This window comes from Perissodus microlepis, chromosome 18 (assembly GCF_051167445.1).
Source record: "Perissodus microlepis isolate ML-2025 ecotype Zambia chromosome 18, ASM5116744v1, whole genome shotgun sequence".
Classification (NCBI taxonomy): Eukaryota; Metazoa; Chordata; class Actinopteri; order Cichliformes; family Cichlidae; genus Perissodus; species Perissodus microlepis.
The window spans coordinates 2,358,534-2,386,175 of record NC_140478.1 but is presented as its reverse complement, the minus strand read 5'-3'; the positions used below and the strand labels follow the sequence as shown (position 1 = coordinate 2,386,175).

The 27,642-nt window shown below is 53.5% G+C and overlaps 11 non-coding genes and 15 pseudogenes across 11 annotated transcripts; all 26 read left to right on the top strand.

Moving 5' to 3' along the window:
• The first annotated feature begins 706 nt into the window (after positions 1-706).
• On the top strand, positions 707-815 carry LOC146367022 (5S ribosomal RNA; annotated as a pseudogene).
• A 2,056-nt stretch (positions 816-2,871) lies between these two features.
• On the top strand, positions 2,872-2,990 carry LOC146367021 (5S ribosomal RNA; annotated as a pseudogene).
• Positions 2,991-4,425: 1,435 nt separating this feature from the next.
• On the top strand, positions 4,426-4,534 carry LOC146367020 (5S ribosomal RNA; annotated as a pseudogene).
• A 929-nt stretch (positions 4,535-5,463) lies between these two features.
• Positions 5,464-5,582, top strand: LOC146367019 (5S ribosomal RNA). Its single transcript, XR_014798000.1, has one exon. It is a non-coding gene; the product is annotated as a 5S ribosomal RNA (ribosomal RNA).
• Positions 5,583-6,511: 929 nt separating this feature from the next.
• Positions 6,512-6,620, top strand: LOC146367018 (5S ribosomal RNA; annotated as a pseudogene).
• A 656-nt stretch (positions 6,621-7,276) lies between these two features.
• Positions 7,277-7,395, top strand: LOC146367017 (5S ribosomal RNA). Its single transcript, XR_014797935.1, has one exon. It is a non-coding gene; the product is annotated as a 5S ribosomal RNA (ribosomal RNA).
• Positions 7,396-8,285: 890 nt separating this feature from the next.
• LOC146367016 (5S ribosomal RNA) lies at positions 8,286-8,404 on the top strand. The gene has a single exon (XR_014797874.1). It is a non-coding gene; the product is annotated as a 5S ribosomal RNA (ribosomal RNA).
• A 558-nt stretch (positions 8,405-8,962) lies between these two features.
• LOC146367015 (5S ribosomal RNA) lies at positions 8,963-9,071 on the top strand (annotated as a pseudogene).
• Positions 9,072-10,000: 929 nt separating this feature from the next.
• On the top strand, positions 10,001-10,109 carry LOC146367014 (5S ribosomal RNA; annotated as a pseudogene).
• A 929-nt stretch (positions 10,110-11,038) lies between these two features.
• LOC146367013 (5S ribosomal RNA) lies at positions 11,039-11,157 on the top strand. The gene has a single exon (XR_014797998.1). It is a non-coding gene; the product is annotated as a 5S ribosomal RNA (ribosomal RNA).
• A 929-nt stretch (positions 11,158-12,086) lies between these two features.
• LOC146367012 (5S ribosomal RNA) lies at positions 12,087-12,195 on the top strand (annotated as a pseudogene).
• A 656-nt stretch (positions 12,196-12,851) lies between these two features.
• Positions 12,852-12,970, top strand: LOC146367011 (5S ribosomal RNA). The gene has a single exon (XR_014798348.1). It is a non-coding gene; the product is annotated as a 5S ribosomal RNA (ribosomal RNA).
• Positions 12,971-13,860: 890 nt separating this feature from the next.
• Positions 13,861-13,969, top strand: LOC146367010 (5S ribosomal RNA; annotated as a pseudogene).
• Positions 13,970-14,898: 929 nt separating this feature from the next.
• On the top strand, positions 14,899-15,017 carry LOC146367009 (5S ribosomal RNA). Its single transcript, XR_014798358.1, has one exon. It is a non-coding gene; the product is annotated as a 5S ribosomal RNA (ribosomal RNA).
• An 851-nt stretch (positions 15,018-15,868) lies between these two features.
• Positions 15,869-15,987, top strand: LOC146367008 (5S ribosomal RNA). The gene has a single exon (XR_014798357.1). It is a non-coding gene; the product is annotated as a 5S ribosomal RNA (ribosomal RNA).
• An 851-nt stretch (positions 15,988-16,838) lies between these two features.
• On the top strand, positions 16,839-16,947 carry LOC146367007 (5S ribosomal RNA; annotated as a pseudogene).
• An 851-nt stretch (positions 16,948-17,798) lies between these two features.
• Positions 17,799-17,907, top strand: LOC146367006 (5S ribosomal RNA; annotated as a pseudogene).
• Positions 17,908-18,720: 813 nt separating this feature from the next.
• On the top strand, positions 18,721-18,839 carry LOC146367005 (5S ribosomal RNA). Its single transcript, XR_014798344.1, has one exon. It is a non-coding gene; the product is annotated as a 5S ribosomal RNA (ribosomal RNA).
• An 890-nt stretch (positions 18,840-19,729) lies between these two features.
• On the top strand, positions 19,730-19,838 carry LOC146367004 (5S ribosomal RNA; annotated as a pseudogene).
• Positions 19,839-20,767: 929 nt separating this feature from the next.
• Positions 20,768-20,886, top strand: LOC146367003 (5S ribosomal RNA). Its single transcript, XR_014798349.1, has one exon. It is a non-coding gene; the product is annotated as a 5S ribosomal RNA (ribosomal RNA).
• Positions 20,887-21,737: 851 nt separating this feature from the next.
• Positions 21,738-21,856, top strand: LOC146367002 (5S ribosomal RNA; annotated as a pseudogene).
• A 929-nt stretch (positions 21,857-22,785) lies between these two features.
• LOC146367001 (5S ribosomal RNA) lies at positions 22,786-22,903 on the top strand (annotated as a pseudogene).
• A 929-nt stretch (positions 22,904-23,832) lies between these two features.
• Positions 23,833-23,951, top strand: LOC146367000 (5S ribosomal RNA). Its single transcript, XR_014797879.1, has one exon. It is a non-coding gene; the product is annotated as a 5S ribosomal RNA (ribosomal RNA).
• A 929-nt stretch (positions 23,952-24,880) lies between these two features.
• On the top strand, positions 24,881-24,999 carry LOC146366999 (5S ribosomal RNA; annotated as a pseudogene).
• A 929-nt stretch (positions 25,000-25,928) lies between these two features.
• On the top strand, positions 25,929-26,047 carry LOC146366998 (5S ribosomal RNA; annotated as a pseudogene).
• An 890-nt stretch (positions 26,048-26,937) lies between these two features.
• On the top strand, positions 26,938-27,056 carry LOC146366997 (5S ribosomal RNA). The gene has a single exon (XR_014797941.1). It is a non-coding gene; the product is annotated as a 5S ribosomal RNA (ribosomal RNA).
• Positions 27,057-27,642: the final 586 nt, after the last annotated feature.

The following is a 27,642-nucleotide window of genomic DNA, read 5'->3' as shown; positions in this document are numbered from 1 at the left end:
AAAAGTGACTTAAGTATTGAGAAATGTGTCCTAGCGGCGGGAAAAAAAAAAACAAAAAAAAAACAAAAAAAAAAAACTGTAAACTGTAGGATCAAAGACATTGCTTTGTTTCTGACCACCCTTCCAGCCAGTCTGTTGGTGGGGGAGGCTGTAGTGTTTTATTATAGGCACATCCTATGTGAAGATTTTTTTTCTTGTTTAGTAAGCTTCCTGCCTTTATGACCATTTTGTGGTCAGAAGGTCACACAAATGCACCCCCAAACACACACACACACACACACATTCTCGCACATGCATATACACACACACACATGCATACACGTGCACACACATACACACATAGTACCTTATCTTTTAGAACCATAGGGGGGTTTTACAATGGGTAGTGCTTGTGTGTACTGTAACTGTTTTCAATAAAAGGTGACAAGGAAGGCTGTTTTATTTGATGCTAGCTAGGAGACGGGTGAGGAGTGTTCAGCTCCAAGAGCCTGGTTCCGACCAGCCTCCCTTGCTAGCAATTAAAACCGGTTAAAGCCATTCGTCTTGCTTCCTTGCTTTGTTAACGAGTATAAGTTTCTAAACCAGCGGGGCTGTTACCATGCGGTTACCTTTAAAACTGTAGTTGAATTGGTTGTGTTTGGAACTTCAAGTACTGCCCAACTCAGCACTTAATTACATAAATTGACACTTTGTGCTGAGGCCTGCAGCTTACGGCCATTCCACCCTGAACACGGCTGATCTCGGAAGCTAAGCAGGGTTGGGCTTGGTTAGTACTTGGATGGGAGACTTCCTGGAAATACCACGTGCTGTAAGCTTTTCATGTCATTGAACTGCTTTTGATCCAGAGTAGGAGGCTGTTGAAAGACCCAAAGCAGCTGCCCATTAATGAGGGCACATAAACGACGTTCCTTTTGGCTATTTTAAGCAATATCTTGTGCTGCCGGTCGAGGCCAGCCGCACCACACCGGGGCCTGTGCTGCTAACATAGGTCATCTAAATTACACCAGTGCGTGTGCTTCTGCCTGAGGACCGGCTGAGGCCATCTACAACAATTCACGGCCTGTGCTCCTGGCTTTGGCCACCTACACCACACTAGGTCCTGTGCTGCTGGTTGAGGCCATCTACAACACACCAGGTCCTGTGCTGCTGGTTGAGGCCATCTACACAACACCAGGGTCTGCGCTGCTGGTTAAATGCTAAATTGAGTCCTTGGGTTAGGGTACATAAACGACATTCCTTTTGGCTGTTTTCAGCAATGTCTTGTGCTGCCGGCTGAGGCCATCCGCACCACACCGGGGCCTGTGCTGCTAAGATAGGTCATCTAAATTACACCAGGGCGTGTGCATCTGGCTGAGGACCGGTGCTTCCGGCTGAGGCCATCTACAACACACCAGGGCCTGAGTTGCAGGAAGAAGCCACCTCCACCTCACCAGGTCCTGTGCTGCTAGCTGAGGCCATCTACAACACACCACGGCCTGTGCTCCTGGCTTTGGCCACCTACACCACACCAGGTCCTGTGCTGCTGGCTGAGGCTGACTGCAACACACCAGGGCTTGCGCATCTGGCTGAGGCCACCTGCACCAAACCAGGTCCTGTGCTGCTGGCTAAGGCCAACTACACCACACCACGGCCTGTGCTTCTGGCTGAGGCCATGTACACCACATCAGGACCTGTGCTGGCGGCTGAGGCCAACTATACCACACCAGGGCCTGTGGCTCTGACTGATGGCATCTACAACACACCACGGCCTGTGCTCCTGGCTTTGGCTACCTACACCACACAAGGTCCTGTGCTGCTGGCTGAGGCTGACTGCAACACACCAGGGCTTGCGCTTCTGGCTGAGGCCACCTCCATCAAACCAGGTCCTGTGCTGCTGGCTGAGGCTGACTGCAACACACCAGGGCATGTGCATCTGGCTGAGGACCGGTGCTTCCGGCTGACAACATCTACAACACACCAGGGCCTGAGTTGCAGGAAGAAGCCACCTCCACCTCACCAGGTCCTGTGCTGCTAGCTGAGGCCATCTACAACACACCACGGCCTGTGCTCCTGGCTTTGGCCATCTACACCACACCAGGGCCTGTGGCTCTGGCTGAGGCCAACTACACCACACCAGGTCCTGTGGCTCTGGCTGAAGCCATCTACCCCACACCAGGGCCTGTGTTGCTGGTTGAGGCCATTTTAACCACACCAGGGCCTGTGCTGCTGGATGAGGCCATGGACATCACACGAGGGCTTGCGCTAATGGATGAGGCCAACTACACCACACCAGGGCTTGTGCTTCTGGCTGAGGCCATCTACATTACACGAGGGCTTGCGCTGCTGGCTTAATCCAACTACCCCACACCAGGGCCTGTGCTTCTGGCTGAGGCCATGAACACCACGTCAGGACCTGTGCTGGCGGCTGATGCCATCTACACCACATCAGGGCCTGTGGCTCTGGCTGAGGCCATCTACCCCACACCAGGGCCTGTGTTGCTGGTTGAGGCCATTTTAATCACACCAGGGCCTGTGCTGCTGGATGAGGCCATATACATCACACGAGGGCTTGCGCTGCTGGATGAGTCCATCTACACTACACCAGGCCCTGTGACTCTGGCTTAGGCCATCTACACCCCACCAGGGCCTGTGCTTCTGGCCGAGGCCACCTACACCACACCAGGTCCTGTGCTGCTGGTGGAGGCCATCGACACCACACCAGGGCCTGTGCTGATGGTTAAATGCTAAATTGAGTCCTTTAGTTAGGGTATTTGGAAAGCATGCAGTTACCATTAACACTGTAGTTTAATTGGAGGGTTGTGTTCGTAACTTCAAGTACTGCCCAACTCACCACTTGATTCCATAAATTGACACTTTGTGCTGAGGTCTGCAGCTTACGGCCATACCACCCTGAGCACGCCCGCTCTCGTCTGATCTCGGAAGCTAAGAAGGGTTGGTCTTGGTTAGTACTTGGTTGGGAGACTGCCTGGGAATACCAGGTGCTGTAAGCTTTTCTTATCATTGAACTGCTTTTGATCCAGAGAAGGAGGGTATTGAAAGACCCAAAGCAGCTGCCCATTAATGAGGGCACAGAAACGACATTCCTTTTGGCTGTTTTCAGCAATGTCTTGTGCTGCCAGGTGAGGCCATCCGCACCACACCGGGGCCTGTGCTGCTAACATAGGTCATCTAAATTACACCAGGGCGTGTGCATCTTACTGAGGACCGGTGCTTCCGGCTGAGGCCATCTACAACACACCAGGGCCTGAGTTGCAGGAAGAAGCCACCTCCACCTCACGAGGTCCTGTGCTGCTAGCTGAGGCCATCTACAACACACCACCGCCTGTGCTCCTGGCTTTGGCCACCTACACCACACCAGGGCCTGTGCTGCTGCCTGAGGCTGACTACAACACACCAGGGCTTGCGCTTCTGGCCTAGGCCACCTCCACCAAACCAGGTCCTGTGCTGCTGGCTAAGGCCAACTACACCACACGAGGGCCTGTGCTTCTGGCTTTGGCAATCTACACCACACCGGGGCCTGTGGCTCTGGCTTAGGCCATATACATCACAAGAGGTCTTCCGCTGCTGGATGAGGTCAACTACACCACACCAGGGCCTGTGGCTCTGGCTGAGGCCATCTACATTACACGAGGGCTTGCGCTGCTGACTGATTCCATCTACACCACACCAGGGCCTGTGGCTCTGGCTTAGGCCATCTACACCCCACCAGGGCCTGTGCTTCTGGCCTAGGCCACCTCCACCAAACCAGGTCCTGTGCTGCTGGCTAAGACCAACTACACCACACCAGGGCCTGTGCTTCTGGCTGAGGCCATGTACACCACATCAGGACCTGTGCTGCGGGTGAGGCCAACTACACCACACCAGGGCCTGTGGCTCTGGCTGAAGCCATCTACCCCACACCAGGGCCTTTGTTGCTGGTTGAGGCCATTTTAATCACACCAGGGCCTGTGCTGCTGGATGAGGCCATATACATCACACGAGGGCTTGCGCTGCTGGATGAGGCCAACTACACCAAACTAGGGCCTGTGGCTCTGACTTAGGCCTTATACACCCCACCAGGGCCTGTGCTTCTGGATGAGGCCATCTACATTACACGAGGGCTTGCGCTGCTGGCTTAGTCCATCTACACCACACCAGGGCCTGTGGCTCTGGCTTAGGCCATATACACCCCACCAGGGCCTTTGCTTCTGGCTGAGGCCACCTACACCACACCAGGTCCTGTGCTGCTGGTGGAGGCCATCTACACCAATCCAGGGCCTGTACTGCTGGTTAAAAGCTAAATTGAGTCCTTGGGTTAGAGTATTAGGCAACCATGCAGTTACCATTAACAATGTAGTTAAATTGGAGGGTTGTGTTTCGTAACTTCAAGTACTGCCCAACTCACCACTTGATTCCATAAATTGACGCTTTGTGCTGAGGTCTGCAGCTTACGGCCATACCACCCTGAGCACGCCTGATCTCGGAAGCTAAGCAGGGTTGGGCTTGCTTAGTACTTGGACGGGAGACCGCCTGCGAATACCAGGTGCTGTAAGCTTTTCATGTCATTGAACTGCTTTTGATCCAGAGAAGGAGGGTGTTGAAAGACCCAAAGCAGCTGCCCATTAATGAGGGCACATAAACGACATTCCTTTTGGCTGTTTTCAGCAATGTCTTGTGCTGCCAGGTGAGGCCATCCGCACCACACCGGGGCCTGTGCTGCTAAGATAGGTCAACTAAATTACACCAGGGCGTGTGCATCTGGCTGAGGACCGGTGCTTCCGGCTGAGGCCATCTACAACACACCAGGGCCTGAGTTTCAGGAAGAAGCCACCTCCACCTCACCAGGTCCTGTGCTGCTAGCTGAGGCCATCTACAACACACCACGGCCTGTGCTCCTGGCTTTGGCCACCAACACCACACCAGGTTCTGTGGCTCTGGCTGAGGCCAACTACACCACACCAGGGCCTGTGGCTCTGGCTGAAGCCATCTACCCCACACCAGGGCCTGTGTTGCTGGTTGAGGCCATTTTAATCACACCAGGGCCTGTGCTGCTGGATGAGGCCATATACATCACACGAGGGCTTGCTCTACTGGATGAGGCCAACTACACCACACCAGGGCCTGTGCTTCTGGCTGAGGCCATCTACATTACACGAGGGCTTGCGCTGCTGGCTTAGTCCATCTACACCACACCAGGGCCTGTGGCTCTGGCTTAGGCCATATACACCCCACCAGGGCCTTTGCTTCTGGCTGAGGCCACCTACACCACACCAGGTCCTGTGCTGCTTGTGGAGGCCATCTACACCAAACCAGGGCCTGTACTGCTGGTTAAAAGCAAAATTGAGTCCTTGGGTTAGAGTATTAAGCAACCATGCAGTTACCATTAACAATGTAGTTAAATTGGAGGGTTGTGTTTCGTAACTTCAAGTACTGCCCAACTCACCACTTGATTCCATAAATTGACACTTTGTGCTGAGGTCTGCAGCTTACGGCCATACCACCCTGAGCACGCCAGCTCTCGTCTGATCTCGGAAGCTAAGCAGGGTTGGGCTTGGTTAGTACTTGGATGGGAGACCGCCTGGGAATACCAGGTGCTGTAAGCTTTTCATGTCATTGAACTGCTTTTGATCCAGAGAAGGAGGGTTTTGAAAGACCCAAAGCAGCTGCCCATTAATGAGGGCACATAAACGACATTCCTTTTGGCTGTTTTCAGCAATGTCTTGTGCTGCCAGGTGAGGCCATCCGCACCACACCGGGGCCTGTGCTGCTAAGATAGGTCATCTAAATTACACCAGGGCGTGTGCATCTGGCTGAGGACCGGTGCTTCCGGCTGAGGCCATCTACAACACACCAGGGCCTGAGTTTCAGGAAGAAGCCACCTCCACCTCACCAGGTCCTGTGCTGCTAGCTGAGGCCATCTACAACACACCACGGCCTGTGCTCCTGACTTTGGCCACCAACACCACACCAGGTTCTGTGGCTCTGGCTGAGGCCAACTACACCACACCAGGGCCTGTGGCTCTGGCTGAAGCCATCTACCCCACACCAGGGCCTGTGTTGCTGGTTGAGGCCATTTTAATCACACCAGGGCCTGTGCTGCTGGATGAGGCCATATACATCACACGAGGGCTTGCTCTACTGGATGAGGCCAACTACACCACACCAGGGCCTGTGCTTCTGGCTGAGGCCATCTACATTACACGAGGGCTTGCGCTGCTGGCTTAGTCCATCTACACCACACCAGGGCCTGTGGCTCTGGCTTAGGCCATATACACCCCACCAGGGCCTTTGCTTCTGGCTGAGGCCACCTACACCACACCAGGTCCTGTGCTGCTTGTGGAGGCCATCTACACCAAACCAGGGCCTGTACTGCTGGTTAAAAGCAAAATTGAGTCCTTGGGTTAGAGTATTAGGCAACCATGCAGTTACCATTAACAATGTAGTTAAATTGGAGGGTTGTGTTTCGTAACTTCAAGTACTGCCCAACTCACCACTTGATTCCATAAATTGACACTTTGTGCTGAGGTCTGCAGCTTACGGCCATACCACCCTGAGCACGTCTGATCTCGGAAGCTAAGCAGGGTTGGGCTTGGTTAGTACTTGGACGGGAGACCGCCTGCGAATACCAGGTGCTGTAAGCTTTTCACGTCATTGAACTGCTTTTGATCCAGAGAAGGAGGGTGTTGAAAGACCCAAAGCAGCTGCCCATTAATGAGGGCACATAAACGACATTCCTTTTGGCTGTTTTCAGCAATTTCTTGTGCTGCCAGGTGAGGCCATCCGCACCACACCGGGGCCTGTGCTGCTAAGATAGGTCAACTAAATTACACCAGGGCGTGTGCATCTGGCTGAGGACCGGTGCTTCTGGCTGAGGGCATCTACAACACACCAGGGCCTGAGTTTCAGGAAGAAGCCACTTCCACCTCACCAGGTCCTGTGCTGCTAGCTGAGGCCATCTACATTACACGAGGGCTTGCGCTGCTGGCTTTGTCCATCTACACCACACCAGGGCCTGTTGCTCTGGCTTAGGCCATATACACCCCACCAGGGCCTTTGCTTCTGGCTGAGGCCACCTACACCACATCAGGTCCTGTGCTGCTGGTGGAGGCCATCTACACCAAACCAGGGCCTGTACTGCTGGTTAAAAGCAAAATTGAGTCCTTGGGTTAGAGTATTAGGCAACCATGCAGTTACCATTAACAATGTAGTTAAATTGGAGGGTTGTGTTTCGTAACTTCAAGTACTGCCCAACTCACCACTTGATTCCATAAATTGACACTTTGTGCTGAGGTCTGCATCTTACGGCCATACCACCCTGAGCACGCCCGATCTCGTCTGATCTCGGAAGCTAAGCAGGGTTGGGCTTGGTTAGTACTTGGATGAGAGACCGCCTGGGAATACCAGGTGCTGTAAGCTTTTCATGTCATTGAACTGCTTTTGATCCAGAGAAGGAGGGTTTTGAAAGACCCAAAGCAGCTGCCCATTAATGAGGGCACATAAACGACATTCCTTTTGGCTGTTTTCAGCAATTTCTTGTGCTGCCAGGTGAGGCCATCCGCACCACACCGGGGCCTGTGCTGCTAAGATAGGTGATCTAAATTACACCAGGGCGTGTGCATCTGGCTGAGGATCGGTGCTTCCGGCTGAGGCCATCTACAACACACCGGGGCCTGAGTTGCAGGAAGAAGCCCCCTCCACCTCACCAGGTCCTGTGCTGCTAGCTGAGGCCATCTACAACACACCACGGCCTGTGCTCCTGGCTTTGGCCACCTACACCACACCAGGTTCTGTGGCTCTGGCTGAGGCCAACTACACCACACCAGGGCCTGTGGCTCTGGCTGAAGCCATCTACCCCACACCAGGGCTTGTGTTGCTGGTTGAGGCCATTTTAATCACACCAGGGCCTGTGCTGCTGGATGAGGCCATATACATCACACGAGGGCTTGCTCTACTGGATGAGGCCAACTACACCACACCAGGGCCTGTGCTTCTGGCTGAGGCCATCTACATTACACGAGGGCTTGCGCTGCTGGCTTAGTCCATCTACACCACACCAGGGCCTGTGGCTCTGGCTTAGGCCATATACACCACACCAGGTCCTGTGCTGCTGGTGGAGGCCATCTACACCAAACCAGGGCCTGTACTGCTGGTTAAAAGCTAAATTGAGTGCTTGGGTTAGAGTATTAGGCAACCATGCAGTTACCAATAACAATGTAGTTAAATTGGAGGGTTGTGTTTCATAACTTCAAGTACTGCCCAACTCACCACTTGATTCCATAAATTGACACTTTGTGCTAAGGTCTGCAGCTTACGGCCATACCACCCTGAGCACGCCCGATCTCGTCTGATCTCGGAAGCTAATCAGGGTTGGGCTTGGTTAGTACTTGGATGGGAGACTGCCTGGGAATACCAGGTGCTGTAAGCTTTTCATGTCATTGAACTGCTTTTGATCCAGAGAAGGAGGGTGTCGAAAGACCCAAAGCAGCTGCCCATTAATGAGGGCACATAAACGACATTCCTTTTGGCTGTTTTCAGCAATGTCTTGTGCTGCCAGGTGAGGCCATCCGCACCACACCGGGGCCTGTGCTGCTAAGATAGGTCATCTAAATTACACCAGGGCCTGTGCTTCTGGCTGAGGCCATCTACATTACACGAGGGCTTGCGCTGCTGGCTTAGTCCATCTACACCACACCAGGGCCTGTGGCTCTGGCTTAGGCCATATACACCCCACCAGGGCCTTTGCTTCTGGCTGAGGCCACCTACACCACACCAGGTCCTGTGCTGCTGGTGGAGGCCATCTACACCAAACCAGGGCCTGTACTGCTGGTTAAAAGCTAAATTGAGTGCTTGGGTTAGAGTATTAGGCAACCATGCAGTTACCATTAACAATGTAGTTAAATTGGAGGGTTGTGTTTCATAACTTCAAGTACTGCCCAACTCACCACTTGATTCCATAAATTGACACTTTGCGCTAAGGTCTTCAGCTTATGCCCATACCACCCTGAGCACGTCTGATCTCGGAAGCTAAACAGGGTTGGGCTTGGTTAGTACTTGGATGGGAGACTGCCTGGGAATACCAGGTGCTGTAAGCTTTTCATGTCATTGAACTGCTTTTGATCCAGAGAAGGAGGGTGTTGAAAGACCCAAAGCAGCTGCCCATTAATGAGGGCACATAAACGACATTCCTTTTGGCTGTTTTCAGCAATGTCTTGTGCTGCCAGGTGAGGCCATCCGCACCACACCGGGGCCTGTGCTGCTAAGATAGGTCATCTAAATTACACGAGGGCGTGTGCATCTGGCTGAGGACCGGTGCTTCCGGCTGAGGCCATCTACAACACACCAGGGCCTGAGTTGCAGGAAGAAGCCACCTCCACCTCACCAGGTCCTGTGCTGCTAGCTGAGGCCATCTACAACACACCACGGCCTGTGCTCCTGGCTTTGGCCACCAACACCACACCAGGTTCTGTGGCTCTGGCTGAGGCCAACTACACCACACCAGGGCCTGTGGCTCTGGCTGAAGCCATCTACCCCACACCAGGGCCTGTGTTGCTGGTTGAGGCCATTTTAATCACACCAGGGCCTGTGCTGCTGGATGAGGCCATATACATCACACGAGGGCTTGCTCTACTGGATGAGGCCAACTACACCACACCAGGGCCTGTGCTTCTGGCTGAGGCCATCTACATTACACGAGGGCTTGCGCTGCTGGCTTAGTCCATCTACACCACACCAGGGCCTGTGGCTCTGGCTTAGGCCATATACACCCCACCAGGGCCTTTGCTTCTGGCTGAGGCCACCTACACCACACCAGGTCCTGTGCTGCTGGTGGAGGCCATCTACACCAATCCAGGGCCTGTACTGCTGGTTAAAAGCTAAATTGAGTCCTTGGGTTAGAGTATTAGGCAACCATGCAGTTACCATTAACAATGTAGTTAAATTGGAGGGTTGTGTTTCGTAACTTCAAGTACTGCCCAACTCACCACTTGATTCCATAAATTGACGCTTTGTGCTGAGGTCTGCAGCTTACGGCCATACCACCCTGAGCACGCCTGATCTCGGAAGCTAAGCAGGGTTGGGCTTGCTTAGTACTTGGACGGGAGACCGCCTGCGAATACCAGGTGCTGTAAGCTTTTCATGTCATTGAACTGCTTTTGATCCAGAGAAGGAGGGTGTTGAAAGACCCAAAGCAGCTGCCCATTAATGAGGGCACATAAACGACATTCCTTTTGGCTGTTTTCAGCAATGTCTTGTGCTGCCAGGTGAGGCCATCCGCACCACACCGGGGCCTGTGCTGCTAAGATAGGTCAACTAAATTACACCAGGGCGTGTGCATCTGGCTGAGGACCGGTGCTTCCGGCTGAGGCCATCTACAACACACCAGGGCCTGAGTTTCAGGAAGAAGCCACCTCCACCTCACCAGGTCCTGTGCTGCTAGCTGAGGCCATCTACAACACACCACGGCCTGTGCTCCTGGCTTTGGCCACCAACACCACACCAGGTTCTGTGGCTCTGGCTGAGGCCAACTACACCACACCAGGGCCTGTGGCTCTGGCTGAAGCCATCTACCCCACACCAGGGCCTGTGTTGCTGGTTGAGGCCATTTTAATCACACCAGGGCCTGTGCTGCTGGATGAGGCCATATACATCACACGAGGGCTTGCTCTACTGGATGAGGCCAACTACACCACACCAGGGCCTGTGCTTCTGGCTGAGGCCATCTACATTACACGAGGGCTTGCGCTGCTGGCTTAGTCCATCTACACCACACCAGGGCCTGTGGCTCTGGCTTAGGCCATATACACCCCACCAGGGCCTTTGCTTCTGGCTGAGGCCACCTACACCACACCAGGTCCTGTGCTGCTTGTGGAGGCCATCTACACCAAACCAGGGCCTGTACTGCTGGTTAAAAGCAAAATTGAGTCCTTGGGTTAGAGTATTAAGCAACCATGCAGTTACCATTAACAATGTAGTTAAATTGGAGGGTTGTGTTTCGTAACTTCAAGTACTGCCCAACTCACCACTTGATTCCATAAATTGACACTTTGTGCTGAGGTCTGCAGCTTACGGCCATACCACCCTGAGCACGCCAGCTCTCGTCTGATCTCGGAAGCTAAGCAGGGTTGGGCTTGGTTAGTACTTGGATGGGAGACCGCCTGGGAATACCAGGTGCTGTAAGCTTTTCATGTCATTGAACTGCTTTTGATCCAGAGAAGGAGGGTGTTGAAAGACCCAAAGCAGCTGCCCATTAATGAGGGCACATAAACGACATTCCTTTTGGCTGTTTTCAGCAATGTCTTGTGCTGCCAGGTGAGGCCATCCGCACCACACCGGGGCCTGTGCTGCTAAGATAGGTCATCTAAATTACACCAGGGCGTGTGCATCTGGCTGAGGACCGGTGCTTCCGGCTGAGGCCATCTACAACACACCAGGGCCTGAGTTTCAGGAAGAAGCCACCTCCACCTCACCAGGTCCTGTGCTGCTAGCTGAGGCCATCTACAACACACCACGGCCTGTGCTCCTGGCTTTGGCCACCAACACCACACCAGGTTCTGTGGCTCTGGCTGAGGCCAACTACACCACACCAGGGCCTGTGGCTCTGGCTGAAGCCATCTACCCCACACCAGGGCCTGTGTTGCTGGTTGAGGCCATTTTAATCACACCAGGGCCTGTGCTGCTGGATGAGGCCATATACATCACACGAGGGCTTGCTCTACTGGATGAGGCCAACTACACCACACCAGGGCCTGTGCTTCTGGCTGAGGCCATCTACATTACACGAGGGCTTGCGCTGCTGGCTTAGTCCATCTACACCACACCAGGGCCTGTGGCTCTGGCTTAGGCCATATACACCCCACCAGGGCCTTTGCTTCTGGCTGAGGCCACCTACACCACACCAGGTCCTGTGCTGCTTGTGGAGGCCATCTACACCAAACCAGGGCCTGTACTGCTGGTTAAAAGCAAAATTGAGTCCTTGGGTTAGAGTATTAGGCAACCATGCAGTTACCATTAACAATGTAGTTAAATTGGAGGGTTGTGTTTCGTAACTTCAAGTACTGCCCAACTCACCACTTGATTCCATAAATTGACACTTTGTGCTGAGGTCTGCAGCTTACGGCCATACCACCCTGAGCACGTCTGATCTCGGAAGCTAAGCAGGGTTGGGCTTGGTTAGTACTTGGACGGGAGACTGCCTGTGAATACCAGGTGCTGTAAGCTTTTCATGTCATTGAACTGCTTTTGATCCAGAGAAGGAGGGTGTTGAAAGACCCAAAGCAGCTGCCCATTAATGAGGGCACATAAACGACATTCCTTTTGGCTGTTTTCAGCAATGTCTTGTGCTGCCAGGTGAGGCCATCCGCACCACACCGGGGCCTGTGCTGCTAAGATAGGTCAACTAAATTACACCAGGGCGTCTGCATCTGGCTGAGGACCGGTGCTTCTGGCTGAGGGCATCTACAACACACCAGGGCCTGAGTTTCAGGAAGAAGCCACTTCCACCTCACCAGGTCCTGTGCTGCTAGCTGAGGCCATCTACATTACACGAGGGCTTGCGCTGCTGGCTTAGTCCATCTACACCACACCAGGGCCTGTTGCTCTGGCTTAGGCCATATACACCCCACCAGGGCCTTTGCTTCTGGCTGAGGCCACCTACACCACATCAGGTCCTGTGCTGCTGGTGGAGGCCATCTACACCAAACCAGGGCCTGTACTGCTGGTTAAAAGCAAAATTGAGTCCTTGGGTTAGAGTATTAGGCAACCATGCAGTTACCATTAACAATGTAGTTAAATTGGAGGGTTGTGTTTCGTAACTTCAAGTACTGCCCAACTCACCACTTGATTCCATAAATTGACACTTTGTGCTGAGGTCTGCATCTTACGGCCATACCACCCTGAGCACGCCCGATCTCGTCTGATCTCGGAAGCTAAGCAGGGTTGGGCTTGGTTAGTACTTGGATGGGAGACCGCCTGGGAATACCAGGTGCTGTAAGCTTTTCATGTCATTGAACTGCTTTTGATCCAGAGAAGGAGGGTGTCGAAAGACCCAAAGCAGCTGCCCATTAATGAGGGCACATAAACGACATTCCTTTTGGCTGTTTTCAGCAATGTCTTGTGCTGCCAGGTGAGGCCATCCGCACCACACCGGGGCCTGTGCTGCTAAGATAGGTCATCTAAATTACACCAGGGCGTGTGCATCTGGCTGAGGACCGGTGCTTCCGGCTGAGGCCATCTACAACACACCAGGGCCTGAGTTGCAGGAAGAAGCCACCTCCACCTCACCAGGTCCTGTGCTGCTAGCTGAGGCCATCTACAACACACCACGGCCTGTGCTCCTGGCTTTGGCCACCAACACCACACCAGGTTCTGTGGCTCTGGCTGAGGCCAACTACACCACACCAGGGCCTGTGGCTCTGGCTGAAGCCATCTACCCCACACCAGGGCCTGTGTTGCTGGTTGAGGCCATTTTAATCACACCAGGGCCTGTGCTGCTGGATGAGGCCATATACATCACACGAGGGCTTGCTCTACTGGATGAGGCCAACTACACCACACCAGGGCCTGTGCTTCTGGCTGAGGCCATCTACATTACACGAGGGCTTGCGCTGCTGGCTTAGTCCATCTACACCACACCAGGGCCTGTGGCTCTGGCTTAGGCCATATACACCCCACCAGGGCCTGTGCTGCTGGTGGAGGCCATGTACACCAAACCAGGGCCTGTACTGCTGGTTAAAAGCTAAATTGAGTACTTGGGTTAGAGTATTAGGCAACCATGCAGTTACCATTAACAATGTAGTTAAATTGGAGGGTTGTGTTTCATAACTTCAAGTACTGCCCAACTCACCACTTGATTCCATAAATTGACACTTTGCGCTAAGGTCTGCAGCTTACGGCCATACCACCCTGAGCACGTCTGATCTCGGAAGCTAAGCAGGGCTGGGCTTGGTTAGTACTTGGATGGGAGACTGCCTGGGAATACCAGGTGCTGTAAGCTTTTCATGTCATTGAACTGCTTTTGATCCAGAGAAGGAGGGTGTTGAAAGACCCAAAGCAGCTGCCCATTAATGAGGGCACATAAACGACATTCCTTTTGGCTGTTTTCAGCAATGTCTTGTGCTGCCAGGTGAGGCCATCCGCACCACACCGGGGCCTGTGCTGCTAAGATAGGTCATCTAAATTACACGAGGGCGTGTGCATCTGGCTGAGGACCGGTGCTTCCGGCTGAGGCCATCTACAACACACCAGGGCCTGAGTTGCAGGAAGAAGCCACCTCCACCTCACCAGGTCCTGTGCTGCTAGCTGAGGCCATCTACAACACACCACGGCCTGTGCTCCTGGCTTTGGCCACCAACACCACACCAGGTTCTGTGGCTCTGGCTGAGGCCAACTACACCACACCAGGGCCTGTGGCTCTGGCTGAAGCCATCTACCCCACACCAGGGCCTGTGTTGCTGGTTGAGGCCATTTTAATCACACCAGGGCCTGTGCTGCTGGATGAGGCCATATACATCACACGAGGGCTTGCTTTACTGGATGAGGCCAACTACACCACACCAGGGCCTGTGCTTCTGGCTGAGGCCATCTACATTACACGAGGGCTTGCGCTGCTGGCTTAGTCCATCTACACCACACCAGGGCCTGTGGCTCTGGCTTAGGCCATATACACCCCACCAGGGCCTTCGCTTCTGGCTGAGGCCACCTACACCACACCAGGTCCTGTGCTGCTGGTGGAGGCCATCTACACCAAACCAGGGCCTGTACTGCTGGTTAAAAGCTAAATTGAGTCCTTGGGTTAGAGTATTAGGCAACCATGCAGTTACCATTAACAATGTAGTTAAATTGGAGGGTTGTGTTTCGTAACTTCAAGTACTGCCCAACTCACCACTTGATTCCATAAATTGACACTTTGTGCTGAGATCTGCAGCTTACGGCCATACCACCCTGAGCACGCCCGATCTCGTCTGATCTCGGAAGCTAAGCAGGGTTGGGCTTGGTTAGTACTTGGATGGGAGACCGCCTTGGAATACCAGGTGCTGTAAGCTTTTCATGTCATTGAACTGCTTTTGATCCAGAGAAGGAGGGTGTCGAAAGACCCAAAGCAGCTGCCCATTAATGAGGGCACATAAACGACATTCCTTTTGGCTGTTTTCAGCAATGTCTTGTGCTGCCAGGTGAGGCCATCCGCACCACACCGGGGCCTGTGCTGCTAAGATAGGTCATCTAAATTACACCAGGGCGTGTGCATCTGGCTGAGGACCGGTGCTTCCGGCTGAGGCCATCTACAACACACCAGGGCCTGAGTTGTAGGAAGAAGCCACCTCCACCTCACCAGGTCCTGTGCTGCTAGCTGAGGCCATCTACAACACACCACGGCCTGTGCTCCTGGCTTTGGCCACCAACACCACACCAGGTTCTGTGGCTCTGGCTGAGGCCAACTACACCACACCAGGGCCTGTGGCTCTGGCTGAAGCCATCTACCCCACACCAGGGCCTGTGTTGCTGGATGAGGCCATATACATCACACGAGGGCTTGCTCTACTGGATGAGGCCAACTACACTACACCAGGGCCTGTGCTTCTGGCTGAGGCCATCTACATTACACGAGGGCTTGCGCTGCTGGCTTAGTCCATCTACACCACACCAGGGCCTTTGGCTCTGGCTTAGGCCATATACACCACACCAGGTCCTGTGCTGCTGGTGGAGGCCATCTACACCAAACCAGGGCCTGTACTGCTGGTTAAAAGCTAAATTGAGTGCTTGGGTTAGAGTATTAGGCAACCATGCAGTTACCATTAACAATGTAGTTAAATTGGAGGGTTGTGTTTCGTAACTTCAAGTACTGCCCAACTCACCACTTGATTCCATAAATTGACACTTTGTGCTGAGGTCTGCAGCTTACGGCCATACCACCCTGAGCACGCCCGATCTCGTCTGATCTCGGAAGCTAAGCAGGGTTGGGCTTGGTTAGTACTTGGATGGGAGACCGCCTTGGAATACCAGGTGCTGTAAGCTTTTCATGTCATTGAACTGCTTTTGATCCAGAGAAGGAGGGTGTCGAAAGACCCAAAGCAGCTGCCCATTAATGAGGGCACATAAACGACATTCCTTTTGGCTGTTTTCAGCAATGTCTTGTGCTGCCAGGTGAGGCCATTCGCACCACACCGGGGCCTGTGCTGCTAAGATAGGTCATCTAAATTACACCAGGGCGTGTGCATCTGGCTGAGGACCGGTGCTTCCGGCTGAGGCCATCTACAACACACCAGGGCCTGAGTTGCAGGAAGAAGCCACCTCCACCTCACCAGGTCCTGTGCTGCTAGCTGAGGCCATCTACAACACACCACGGCCTGTGCTCCTGGCTTTGGCCACCAACACCACACCAGGTTCTGTGGCTCTGGCTGAAGCCATCTACACCACACCAGGGCCTGTGTTGCTGGTTGAGGCCATTTTAATCACACCAGGGCCTGTGCTGCTGGATGAGGCCATATACATCACACGAGGGCTTACTCTACTGGATGAGGCCAACTACACCACACCAGGGCCTGTGCTTCTGGCTGAGGCCATCTACATTACACGAGGGCTTGCGCTGCTGGCTTAGTCCATCTACACCACACCAGGGCCTGTGGCTCTGGCTTAGGCCATATACACCACACCAGGTCCTGTGCTGCTGGTGGAGGCCATCTACACCAAACCAGGGCCTGTACTGCTGGTTAAAAGCTAAATTGAGTGCTTGGGTTAGAGTATTAGGCAACCATGCAGTTACCATTAACAATGTAGTTAAATTGGAGGGTTGTGTTTCGTAACTTCAAGTACTGCCCAACTCACCACTTGATTCCATAAATTGACACTTTGTGCTGAGATCTGCAGCTTACGGCCATACCACCCTGAGCACGTCTGATCTCGGAAGCTAAGCAGGGTTGGGCTTGGTTAGTACTTGGATGAGAGACCGCCTTGGAATACCAGGTGCTGTAAGCTTTTCATGTCATTGAACTGCTTTTGATCCAGAGAAGGAGGGTGTCGAAAGACCCAAAGCAGCTGCCCATTAATGAGGGCACATAAACGACATTCCTTTTGGCTGTTTTCAGCAATGTCTTGTGCTGCCAGGTGAGGCCATCCGCACCACACCGGGGCCTGTGCTGCTAAGATAGGTCATCTAAATTACACCAGGGCGTGTGCATCTGGCTGAGGACCGGTGCTTCCGGCTGAGGCCATCTACAACACACCAGGGCCTGAGTTGTAGGAAGAAGCCACCTCCACCTCACCAGGTCCTGTGCTGCTAGCTGAGGCCATCTACAACACACCACGGCCTGTGCTCCTGGCTTTGGCCACCAACACCACACCAGGTTCTGTGGCTCTGGCTGAGGCCAACTACACCACACCAGGGCCTGTGGCTCTGGCTGAAGCCATCTACCCCACACCAGGGCCTGTGTTGCTGGTTGAGGCCATATAAATCACACGAGGGCTTGCTCTACTGGATGAGGCCAACTACACCACACCAGGGCCTGTGCTTCTGGCTGAGGCCATCTACATTACACGAGGGCTTGCGCTGCTGGCTTAGTCCATCTACACCACACCAGGGCCTTTGGCTCTGGCTTAGGCCATATACACCACACCAGGTCCTGTGCTGCTGGTGGAGGCCATCTACACCAAACCAGGGCCTGTACTGCTGGTTAAAAGCTAAATTGAGTGCTTGGGTTAGAGTATTAGGCAACCATGCAGTTACCATTAACAATGTAGTTAAATTGGAGGGTTGTGTTTCGTAACTTCAAGTACTGCCCAACTCACCACTTGATTCCATAAATTGACACTTTGTGCTGAGGTCTGCAGCTTACGGCCATACCACCCTGAGCACGCCTGATCTCGGAAGCTAAGCAGGGTTGGGCTTGGTTAGTACTTGGATGGGAGACCGCCTTGGAATACCAGGTGCTGTAAGCTTTTCATGTCATTGAACTGCTTTTGATCCAGAGAAGGAGGGTGTCGAAAGACCCAAAGCAGCTGCCCATTAATGAGGGCACATAAACGACATTCCTTTTGGCTGTTTTCAGCAATGTCTTGTGCTGCCAGGTGAGGCCATCAAGCACCACACCGGGGCCTGTGCTGCTAAGATAGGTCATCTAAATTACACCAGGGCGTGTGCATCTGGCTGAGGACCGGTGCTTCCGGCTGAGGCCATCTACAACACACCAGGGCCTGAGTTGCAGGAAGAAGCCACCTCCACCTCACCAGGTCCTGTGCTGCTAGCTGAGGCCATCTACAACACACCACGGCCTGTGCTCCTGGCTTTGGCCACCAACACCACACCAGGTTCTGTGGCTCTGGCTGAGGCCAACTACACCACACCAGGGCCTGTGGCTCTGGCTGAAGCCATCTACCCCACACCAGGGCCTGTGTTGCAGGTTGAGGCCATTTTAATCACACCAGGGCCTGTGCTGCTGGATGAGGCCATATACATCACACGAGGGCTTACTCTACTGGATGAGGCCAACTACACCACACCAGGGCCTTTGGCTCTGGCTTAGGCCATATACACCACACCAGGTCCTGTGCTGCTGGTGGAGGCCATCTACACCAAACCAGGGCCTGTACTGCTGGTTAAAAGCTAAATTGAGTGCTTGGGTTAGAGTATTAGGCAACCATGCAGTTACCATTAACAATGTAGTTAAATTGGAGGGTTGTGTTTCGTAACTTCAAGTACTGCCCAACTCACCACTTGATTCCATAAATTGACACTTTGTGCTGAGGTCTGCAGCTTACGGCCATACCACCCTGAGCACGCCCGATCTCGTCTGATCTCGGAAGCTAAGCAGGGTTGGGCTTGGTTAGTACTTGGATGGGAGACCGCCTGGGAATACCAGGTGCTGTAAGCTTTTCATGTCATTGAACTGCTTTTGATCCAGAGAAGGAGGGTGTCGAAAGACCCAAAGCAGCTGCCCATTAATGAGGGCACATAAACGACATTCCTTTTGGCTGTTTTCAGCAATGTCTTGTGCTGCCAGGTGAGGCCATCCGCACCACACCGGGGCCTGTGCTGCTAAGATAGGTCATCTAAATTACACCAGGGCGTGTGCATCTGGCTGAGGACCGGTGCTTCCGGCTGAGGCCATCTACAACACACCAGGGCCTGAGTTGCAGGAAGAAGCCACCTCCACCTCACCAGGTCCTTTGCTGCTAGCTGAGGCCATCTACAACACACCAAGGCCTGTGCTCCTGGCTTTGGCCACCAACACCACACCAGGTTCTGTGGCTCTGGCTGAGGCCAACTACACCACACCAGGGCCTGTGGCTCTGGCTGAAGCCATCTACCCCACACCAGGGCCTGTGTTGCTGGTTGAGGCCATTTTAATCACACCAGGGCCTGTGCTGCTGGATGAGGCCATATACATCACACGAGGGCTTATTCTACTGGATGAGGCCAACTACACCACACCAGGGCCTGTGCTTCTGGCTGAGGCCATCTACATTACACGAGGGCTTGCGCTGCTGGCTTAGTCCATCTACACCACACCAGGGCCTGTGGCTCTGGCTTAGGCCATATACACCACACCAGGTCCTGTGCTGCTGGTGGAGGCCATCTACACCAAACCAGGGCCTGTACTGCTGGTTAAAAGCTAAATTGAGTGCTTGGGTTAGAGTATTAGGCAACCATGCAGTTACCATTAACAATGTAGTTAAATTGGAGGGTTGTGTTTCGTAACTTCAAGTACTGCCCAACTCACCACTTGATTCCATAAATTGACACTTTGTGCTGAGATCTGCAGCTTACGGCCATACCACCCTGAGCACGTCTGATCTCGGAAGCTAAGCAGGGTTGGGCTTGGTTAGTACTTGGATGAGAGACCGCCTTGGAATACCAGGTGCTGTAAGCTTTTCATGTCATTGAACTGCTTTTGATCCAGAGAAGGAGGGTGTCGAAAGACCCAAAGCAGCTGCCCATTAATGAGGGCACATAAACGACATTCCTTTTGGCTGTTTTCAGCAATGTCTTGTGCTGCCAGGTGAGGCCATCCGCACCACACCGGGGCCTGTGCTGCTAAGATAGGTCATCTAAATTACACCAGGGCGTGTGCATCTGGCTGAGGACCGGTGCTTCCGGCTGAGGCCATCTACAACACACCAGGGCCTGAGTTGCAGGAAGAAGCCACCTCCACCTCACCAGGTCCTGTGCTGCTAGCTGAGGCCATCTACAACACACCACGGCCTGTGCTCCTGGCTTTGGCCACCAACACCACACCAGGTTCTGTGGCTCTGGCTGAGGCCAACTACACCACACCAGGGCCTGTGGCTCTGGCTGAAGCCATCTACCCCACACCAGGGCCTGTGTTGCTGGTTGAGGCCATTTTAATCACACCAGGGCCTGTGCTGCTGGATGAGGCCATATACATCACACGAGGGCTTGCTCTACTGGATGAGGCCAACTACACCACACCAGGGCCTGTGCTTCTGGCTGAGGCCATCTACATTACACGAGGGCTTGCGCTGCTGGCTTAGTCCATCTACACCACACCAGGGCCTGTGGCTCTGGCTTAGGCCATATACACCCCACCAGGGCCTTTGCTTCTGGCTGAGGCCACCTACACCACACCAGGTCCTGTGCTGCTGGTGGAGGCCATCTACACCAAACCAGGGCCTGTACTGCTGGTTAAAAGCTAAATTGAGTCCTTGGGTTAGAGTATTAGGCAACCATGCAGTTACCATTAACAATGTAGTTAAATTGGAGGGTTGTGTTTCGTAACTTCAAGTACTGCCCAACTCACCACTTGATTCCATAAATTGACACTTTGTGCTGAGGTCTGCAGCTTACGGCCATACCACCCTGAGCACGCCCGATCTCGTCTGATCTCGGAAGCTAAGCAGGGTTGGGCTTGGTTAGTACTTGGATGGGAGACTGCCTGGGAATACCAGGTGCTGTAAGCTTTTCATGTCATTGAACTGCTTTTGATCCAGAGTAGGAGGGTGTTGAAAGACCCAAAGCAGCTGCCCATTAATGAGGGCACATAAACGACATTCCTTTTGGCTGTTTTCAGCAATGTCTTGTGCTGCCAGGTGAGGCCATCCGCACCACACCGGGGCCTGTGCTGCTAAGATAGGTCATCTAAATTACACCAGGGCGTGTGCATCTGGCTGAGGACCGGTGCTTCCGGCTGAGGCCATCTACAACACACCAGGGCCTGAGTTGTAGGAAGAAGCCACCTCCACCTCACCAGGTCCTGTGCTGCTAGCTGAGGCCATCTACAACACACCACGGCCTGTGCTCCTGGCTTTGGCCACCAACACCACACCAGGTTCTGTGGCTCTGGCTGAGGCCAACTACACCACACCAGGGCCTGTGGCTCTGGCTGAAGCCATCTACCCCACACCAGGGCCTGTGTTGCTGGATGAGGCCATATACATCACACGAGGGCTTGCTCTACTGGATGAGGCCAACTACACCACACCAGGGCCTGTGCTTCTGGCTGAGGCCATCTACATTACACGAGGGCTTGCGCTGCTGGCTTAGTCCATCTACACCACACCAGGGCCTTTGGCTCTGGCTTAGGCCATATACACCACACCAGGTCCTGTGCTGCTGGTGGAGGCCAGCTACACCAAACCAGGGCCTGTACTGCTGGTTAAAAGCTAAATTGAGTGCTTGGGTTAGAGTATTAGGCAACCATGCAGTTACCATTAACAATATAGTTAAATTGGAGGGTTGTGTTTCGTAACTTCAAGTACTGCCCAACTCACCACTTGATTCCATAAATTGACACTTTGTGCTGAGGTCTGCAGCTTAGGGCCATACCACCCTGAGCACGCCTGCTCTCGTCTGATCTCGGAAGCTAAGCAGGGTCTGGCTTAGTTAGTACTTGGATGGGAGACCGCCTGGGAATACCAGGTGCTGTAAGCTTTTCATGTCATTGAACTGCTTTTGATCCAGAGAAGGAGGGTGTTGAAAGACCCAAAGCAGCTGCCCATTAATGAGGGCACATAAACGACATTCCTTTTGGCTGTTTTCAGCAATGTCTTGTGCTGCCAGGTGAGGCCATCCGCACCACACCGGGGCCTGTGCTGCTAAGATAGGTCATCTAAATTACACCAGGGCTTGTGCATCTGGCTGAGGACCGGTGCTTTTGGCTGAGGCCATCTACAACACACCAGGGCCTGAGTTGCAGGAAGAAGCCACCTCCACCTCACCAGGTCCTGTGCTGCTAGCTGAGGCCATCTACAACACACCACGGCCTGTGCTGCTGGCTTTGGCCACCAACACCACACCAGGTTCTTTGGCTCTGGCTGAGGCCAACTACACCACACCAGGGCCTGTGGCTCTGGCTGAAGCCATCTACCCCACACCAGGGCCTGTGTTGCTGGTTGAGGCCATTTTAATCACACCAGGGCCTGTGCTGCTGGATGAGGCCATCTACATCACACGAGGGTTTGCTCTACTGGATGAGGCCAACTACACCACACCAGGGCCTGTGCTTCTGGCTGAGGCCATCTACATTACACGAGGGCTTGCGCTGCTGGCTTAGTCCATCAACACCACACCAGGGCCTGTGGCTCTGGCTTAGGCCATATACACCCCACCAGGGCCTTTGCTTCTGGCTGAGGCCACCTACACCACACCAGGTCCTGTGCTGCTGGTGGAGGCCATCTACACCAAACCAGGGCCTGTACTGCTGGTTAAAAGCTAAATTGAGTCCTTGGGTTAGAGTAATAGGCAACCATGCAGTTACCATTAACAATGTAGTTAAATTGGAGGGTTGTGTTTCGTAACTTCAAGTACTGCCCAACTCACCACTTGATTCCAAAAATTGACACTTTGTGCTGAGGTCTGCAGCTTACGGCCATACCACCCTGAGCACGCCCGCTCTCGTCTGATCTCGGAAGCTAAGCAGGGTTGGGCTTGGTTAGTACTTGGATGGGAGACCGCCTGGGAATACAGGTGCTATAAGCTTTTCATGTCATTGAACTGCTTTTGATCTAGAGAAGGAGGGTGTTGAAAGACCCAAAGCAGCTGCCCATTAATGAGGGCACATAAACGACATTCCTTTTTGCTGTTTTCAGCAATGTCTTGTGCTGCCAGGTGAGGCCATCCGCACCACACCGGGGCCTGTGCTGCTAAGATAGGTCATCTAAATTACACCAGGGCGTCTGCATCTGGCTGAGGACTGTTGCTTCCGGCTGAGAACATCTACAACACACCAGGGCCTGAGTTGCAGGAAGAAGCCACCTCCACCTCACCAGGTCCTGTGCTGCTAGCTGAGGCCATCTACAACACACCACGGCCTGTGCTCCTGGCTTTGGCCACCTACACCACACCAGGTTCTGTGGCTCTGGCTTTGGCCACCAACACCACACCAGGGCCTGTGGCTCTGGCTGAAGCCATCTACCCCACACCAGGGCCTGTGTTGCTGGTTGAGGCCATTTTAATCACACCAGGGCCTGTGCTGCTGGATGAGGCCATATACATCACACGAGGGTTTGCTCTACTGGATGAGGCCAACTACACCACACCAGGGCCTGTGCTTCTGGCTGAGGCCATCTACATTACACGAGGGCTTGCGCTGCTGGCTTAGTCCATCAACACCACACCAGGGCCTGTGGCTCTGGCTTAGGCCATATACACCCCACCAGGGCCTTTGCTTCTGGCTGAGGCCACCTACACCACACCAGGTCCTGTGCTGCTGGTGGAGGCCATCTACACCAAACCAGGGCCTGTACTGCTGGTTAAAAGCTAAATTGAGTCCTTGGGTTAGGGTATTAGGCAACCATGCAGTTATCATTAACAATGTAGTTAAATTGGAGGGTTGTGTTTCGTAACTTCAAGTACTGCCCAACTCACCACTTGATTCCATAAATTGACACTTTGTGCTGAGGTCTGCAGCTTACGGCCATACCACCCTGAGCACACCTGCTCTCGTCTGATCTCGGAAGCTAAGCAGGGTTGGGCTTGGTTAGTACTTGGATGGGAGACCGCCTGGGAATACCAGGTGCTGTAAGCTTTTCATGTCATTGAACTGCTTTTGATCTAGAGAAGGAGGGTGTTGAAAGACCCAAAGCAGCTGCCCATTAATGAGGGCACATAAACGACATTCCTTTTTGCTGTTTTCAGCAATGTCTTGTGCTGCCAGGTGAGGCCATCCGCACCACACCGGGGCCTGTGCTGCTAAGATAGGTCATTTAAATTACACCAGGGCGTGTGCATCTGGCTGAGGACCGGTGCTTCCGGCTGAGGCCATCTACAACACACCAGGGCCTGAGTTTCAGGAAGAAGCCACCTCCACCTCACCAGGTCCTGTGCTGCTAGCTGAGGCCATCTACAACACACCACGGCCTGTGCTCCTGGCTTTGGCCACCTACACCACACCAGGTTCTGTGGCTCTGGCTGAGGCCAACTACACCACACCAGGGCCTGTGGCTCTGGCTGAAGCCATCTACCCCACACCAGGGCCTGTGTTGCTGGTTGAGGCCATTTTAATCACACCAGGGCCTGTGCTGCTGGATGAGGCCATATACATCACACGAGGGTTTGCTCTACTGAATGAGGCCAACTACACCACACCAGGGCCTGTGCTTCTGGCTGAGGCCATCTACATTACACGAGGGCTTGCGCTGCTGGCTTAGTCCATCAACACCACACCAGGGCCTGTGGCTCTGGCTTAGGCCATATACACCCCACCAGGGCCTTTGCTTCTGGCTGAGGCCACCTACACCAAACCAGGTCCTGTGCTGCTGGTGGAGGCCATCTACACCAAACCAGGGCCTATACTGCTGGTTAAAAGCTAAATTGAGTCCTTGGGTTAGAGTATTAGGCAACCATGCAGTTACCATTAACAATGTCGTTAAATTGGAGGGTTGTGTTTCGTAACTTCAAGTACTGCCCAACTCACCACTTGATTCCATAAATTGACACTTTGTGCTGAGGTCTGCAGCTTAGGGCCATACCACCCTGAGCACGCCTGCTCTCGTCTGATCTCGGAAGCTAAGCAGGGTTGGGCTTAGTTAGTACTTGGATGGGAGACCGCCTGGGAATACCAGGTGCTGTAAGCTTTTCATGTCATTGAACTGCTTTTGATCCAGAGAAGGAGGGTGTTGAAAGACCCAAAGCAGCTGCCCATTAATGAGGGCACATAAACGACATTCCTTTTGGCTGTTTTCAGCAATGTCTTGTGCTGCCAGGTGAGGCCATCCGCACCACACCGGGGCCTGTGCTGCTAAGATAGGTCATCTAAATTACACCAGGGCGTGTGCATCTGGCTGAGGACCGGTGCTTCCGGCTGAGGCCATCTACAACACACCAGGGCCTGAGTTGCAGGAAGAAGCCACCTCCACCTCACCAGGTCCTGTGCTGCTAGCTGAGGCCATCTACAACACACCATGGCCTGTGCTCCTGGCTTTGGCCACCAACACCACACCAGGTTCTGTGGCTCTGGCTGAGGCCAACTACACCACACCAGGGCCTGTGGCTCTGGCTGAAGCCATCTACCCCACACCAGCGCCTGTGTTGCTGGTTGAGGCCATTTTAATCACACCAGGGCCTGTGCTGCTGGATGAGGCCATATACATCACACGAGGGTTTGCTCTACTGGATGAGGCCAACTACACCACACCAGGGCCTGTGCTTCTGGCTGAGGCCATCTACATTACACGAGGGCTTGCGCTGCTGGCTTAGTCCATCAACACCACACCAGGGCCTGTGGCTCTGGCTTAGGCCATATACACCCCACCAGGGCCTTTGCTTCTGGCTGAGGCCACCTACACCACACCAGGTCCTGTGCTGCTGGTGGAGGCCATCTACACCAAACCAGGGCCTGTACTGCTGGTTAAAAGCTAAATTGAGTCCTTGGGTTAGAGTATTAGGCAACCATGCAGTTACCATTAACAATGTAGTTAAATTGGAGGGTTGTGTTTCGTAACTTCAAGTACTGCCCAACTCACCACTTGATTCCATAAATTGACACTTTGTGCTGAGGTCTGCAGCTTACGGCCATACCACCCTGAGCATGCCCGCTCTTGTCTGATCTCGGAAGCTAAGCAGGGTTGGGCTTGGTTAGTACTTGGATGGGAGACTGCCTGGGAATACCAGGTGCTGTAAGCTTTTCATGTCATTGAACTTCTTTTGATCCAGAGAAGGAGGGTGTTGAAAGACCCAAAGCAGCTGCCCATTAATGAGGGCACATAAACGACATTCCTTTGGGCTGTTTTCAGCAATGTCTTGTGCTGCCAGGTGAGGCCATCCGCACCACACTGGGGCCTGTGCTGCTAAGATAGGTGATCTAAATTACACCAGGGCGTCTGCATCTGGCTGAGGACCGGTGCTTCCGGCTGAGGCCTTCTACAACACACCAGGGCCTGAGTTGCAGGAAGAAGCCACCTCCACCTCACCAGGTCCTGTGCTGCTAGCTGAGGCCATCTACAACACACCACGGCCTGTGCTGCTGGCTTTGGCCACCAACACCACACCAGGTTCTGTGGCTCTGGCTGAAGCCATCTACCCCACACCAGGGCCTGTGTTGCTGGTTGAGGCCATTTTAATCACACCAGGGCCTGTGCTGCTGGATGAGGCCATATACATCACACGAGGGTTTGCTCTACTGGATGAGGCCAACTACACCACACCAGGGCCTGTGCTTCTGGCTGAGGCCATCTACATTACACGAGGGCTTGCGCTGCTGGCTTAGTCCATCAACACCACACCAGGGCCTGTGGCTCTGGCTTAGGCCATATACACCCCACCAGGGCCTTTGCTTCTGGCTGAGGCCACCTACACCACACCAGGTCCTGTGCTGCTGGTGGAGGCCATCTACACCAAACCAGGGCCTGTACTGCTGGTTAAAAGCTAAATTGAGTCCTTGGGTTAGGGTATTAGGCAACCATGCAGTTATCATTAACAATGTAGTTAAATTGGAGGGTTGTGTTTCGTAACTTCAAGTACTGCCCAACTCACCACTTGATTCCATAAATTGACACTTTGTGCTGAGGTCTGCAGCTTACGGCCATACCACCCTGAGCACGCCTGCTCTCGTCTGATCTCGGAAGCTAAGCAGGGTTGGGCTTGGTTAGTACTTGGATGGGAGACCGCCTGGGAATACCAGGTGCTGTAAGCTTTTCATGTCATTGAACTGCTTTTGATCTAGAGAAGGAGGGTGTTGAAAGACCCAAAGCAGCTGCCCATTAATGAGGGCACATAAACAACATTCCTTTTTGCTGTTTTCAGCAATGTCTTGTGCTGCCAGGTGAGGCCATCCACACCACACCGGGGCCTGTGCTGCTAAGATAGGTCATCTAAATTACACCAGGGCGTGTGCATCTGGCTGAGGACTGTTGCTTCCGGCTGAGAACATCTACAACACACCAGGGCCTGAGTTGCAGGAAGAAGCCACCTCCACCTCACCAGGTTCTGTGCAGCTAGCTGAGGCCATCTACAACACACCACGGCCTGTGCTCCTGGCTTTGGCCACCTACACCACACCAGGTTCTGTGGCTCTGGCTGAGGCCAACTACACCACACCAGGGCCTGTGGCTCTGGCTGAAGCCATCTACCCCACACCAGGGCCTGTGTTGCTGGTTGAGGCCATTTTAATCACACCAGGGCCTGTGCTGCTGGATGAGGCCATATACATCACACGAGGGTTTGCTCTACTGGATGAGGCCAACTACACCACACCAGGGCCTGTGCTTCTGGCTGAGGCC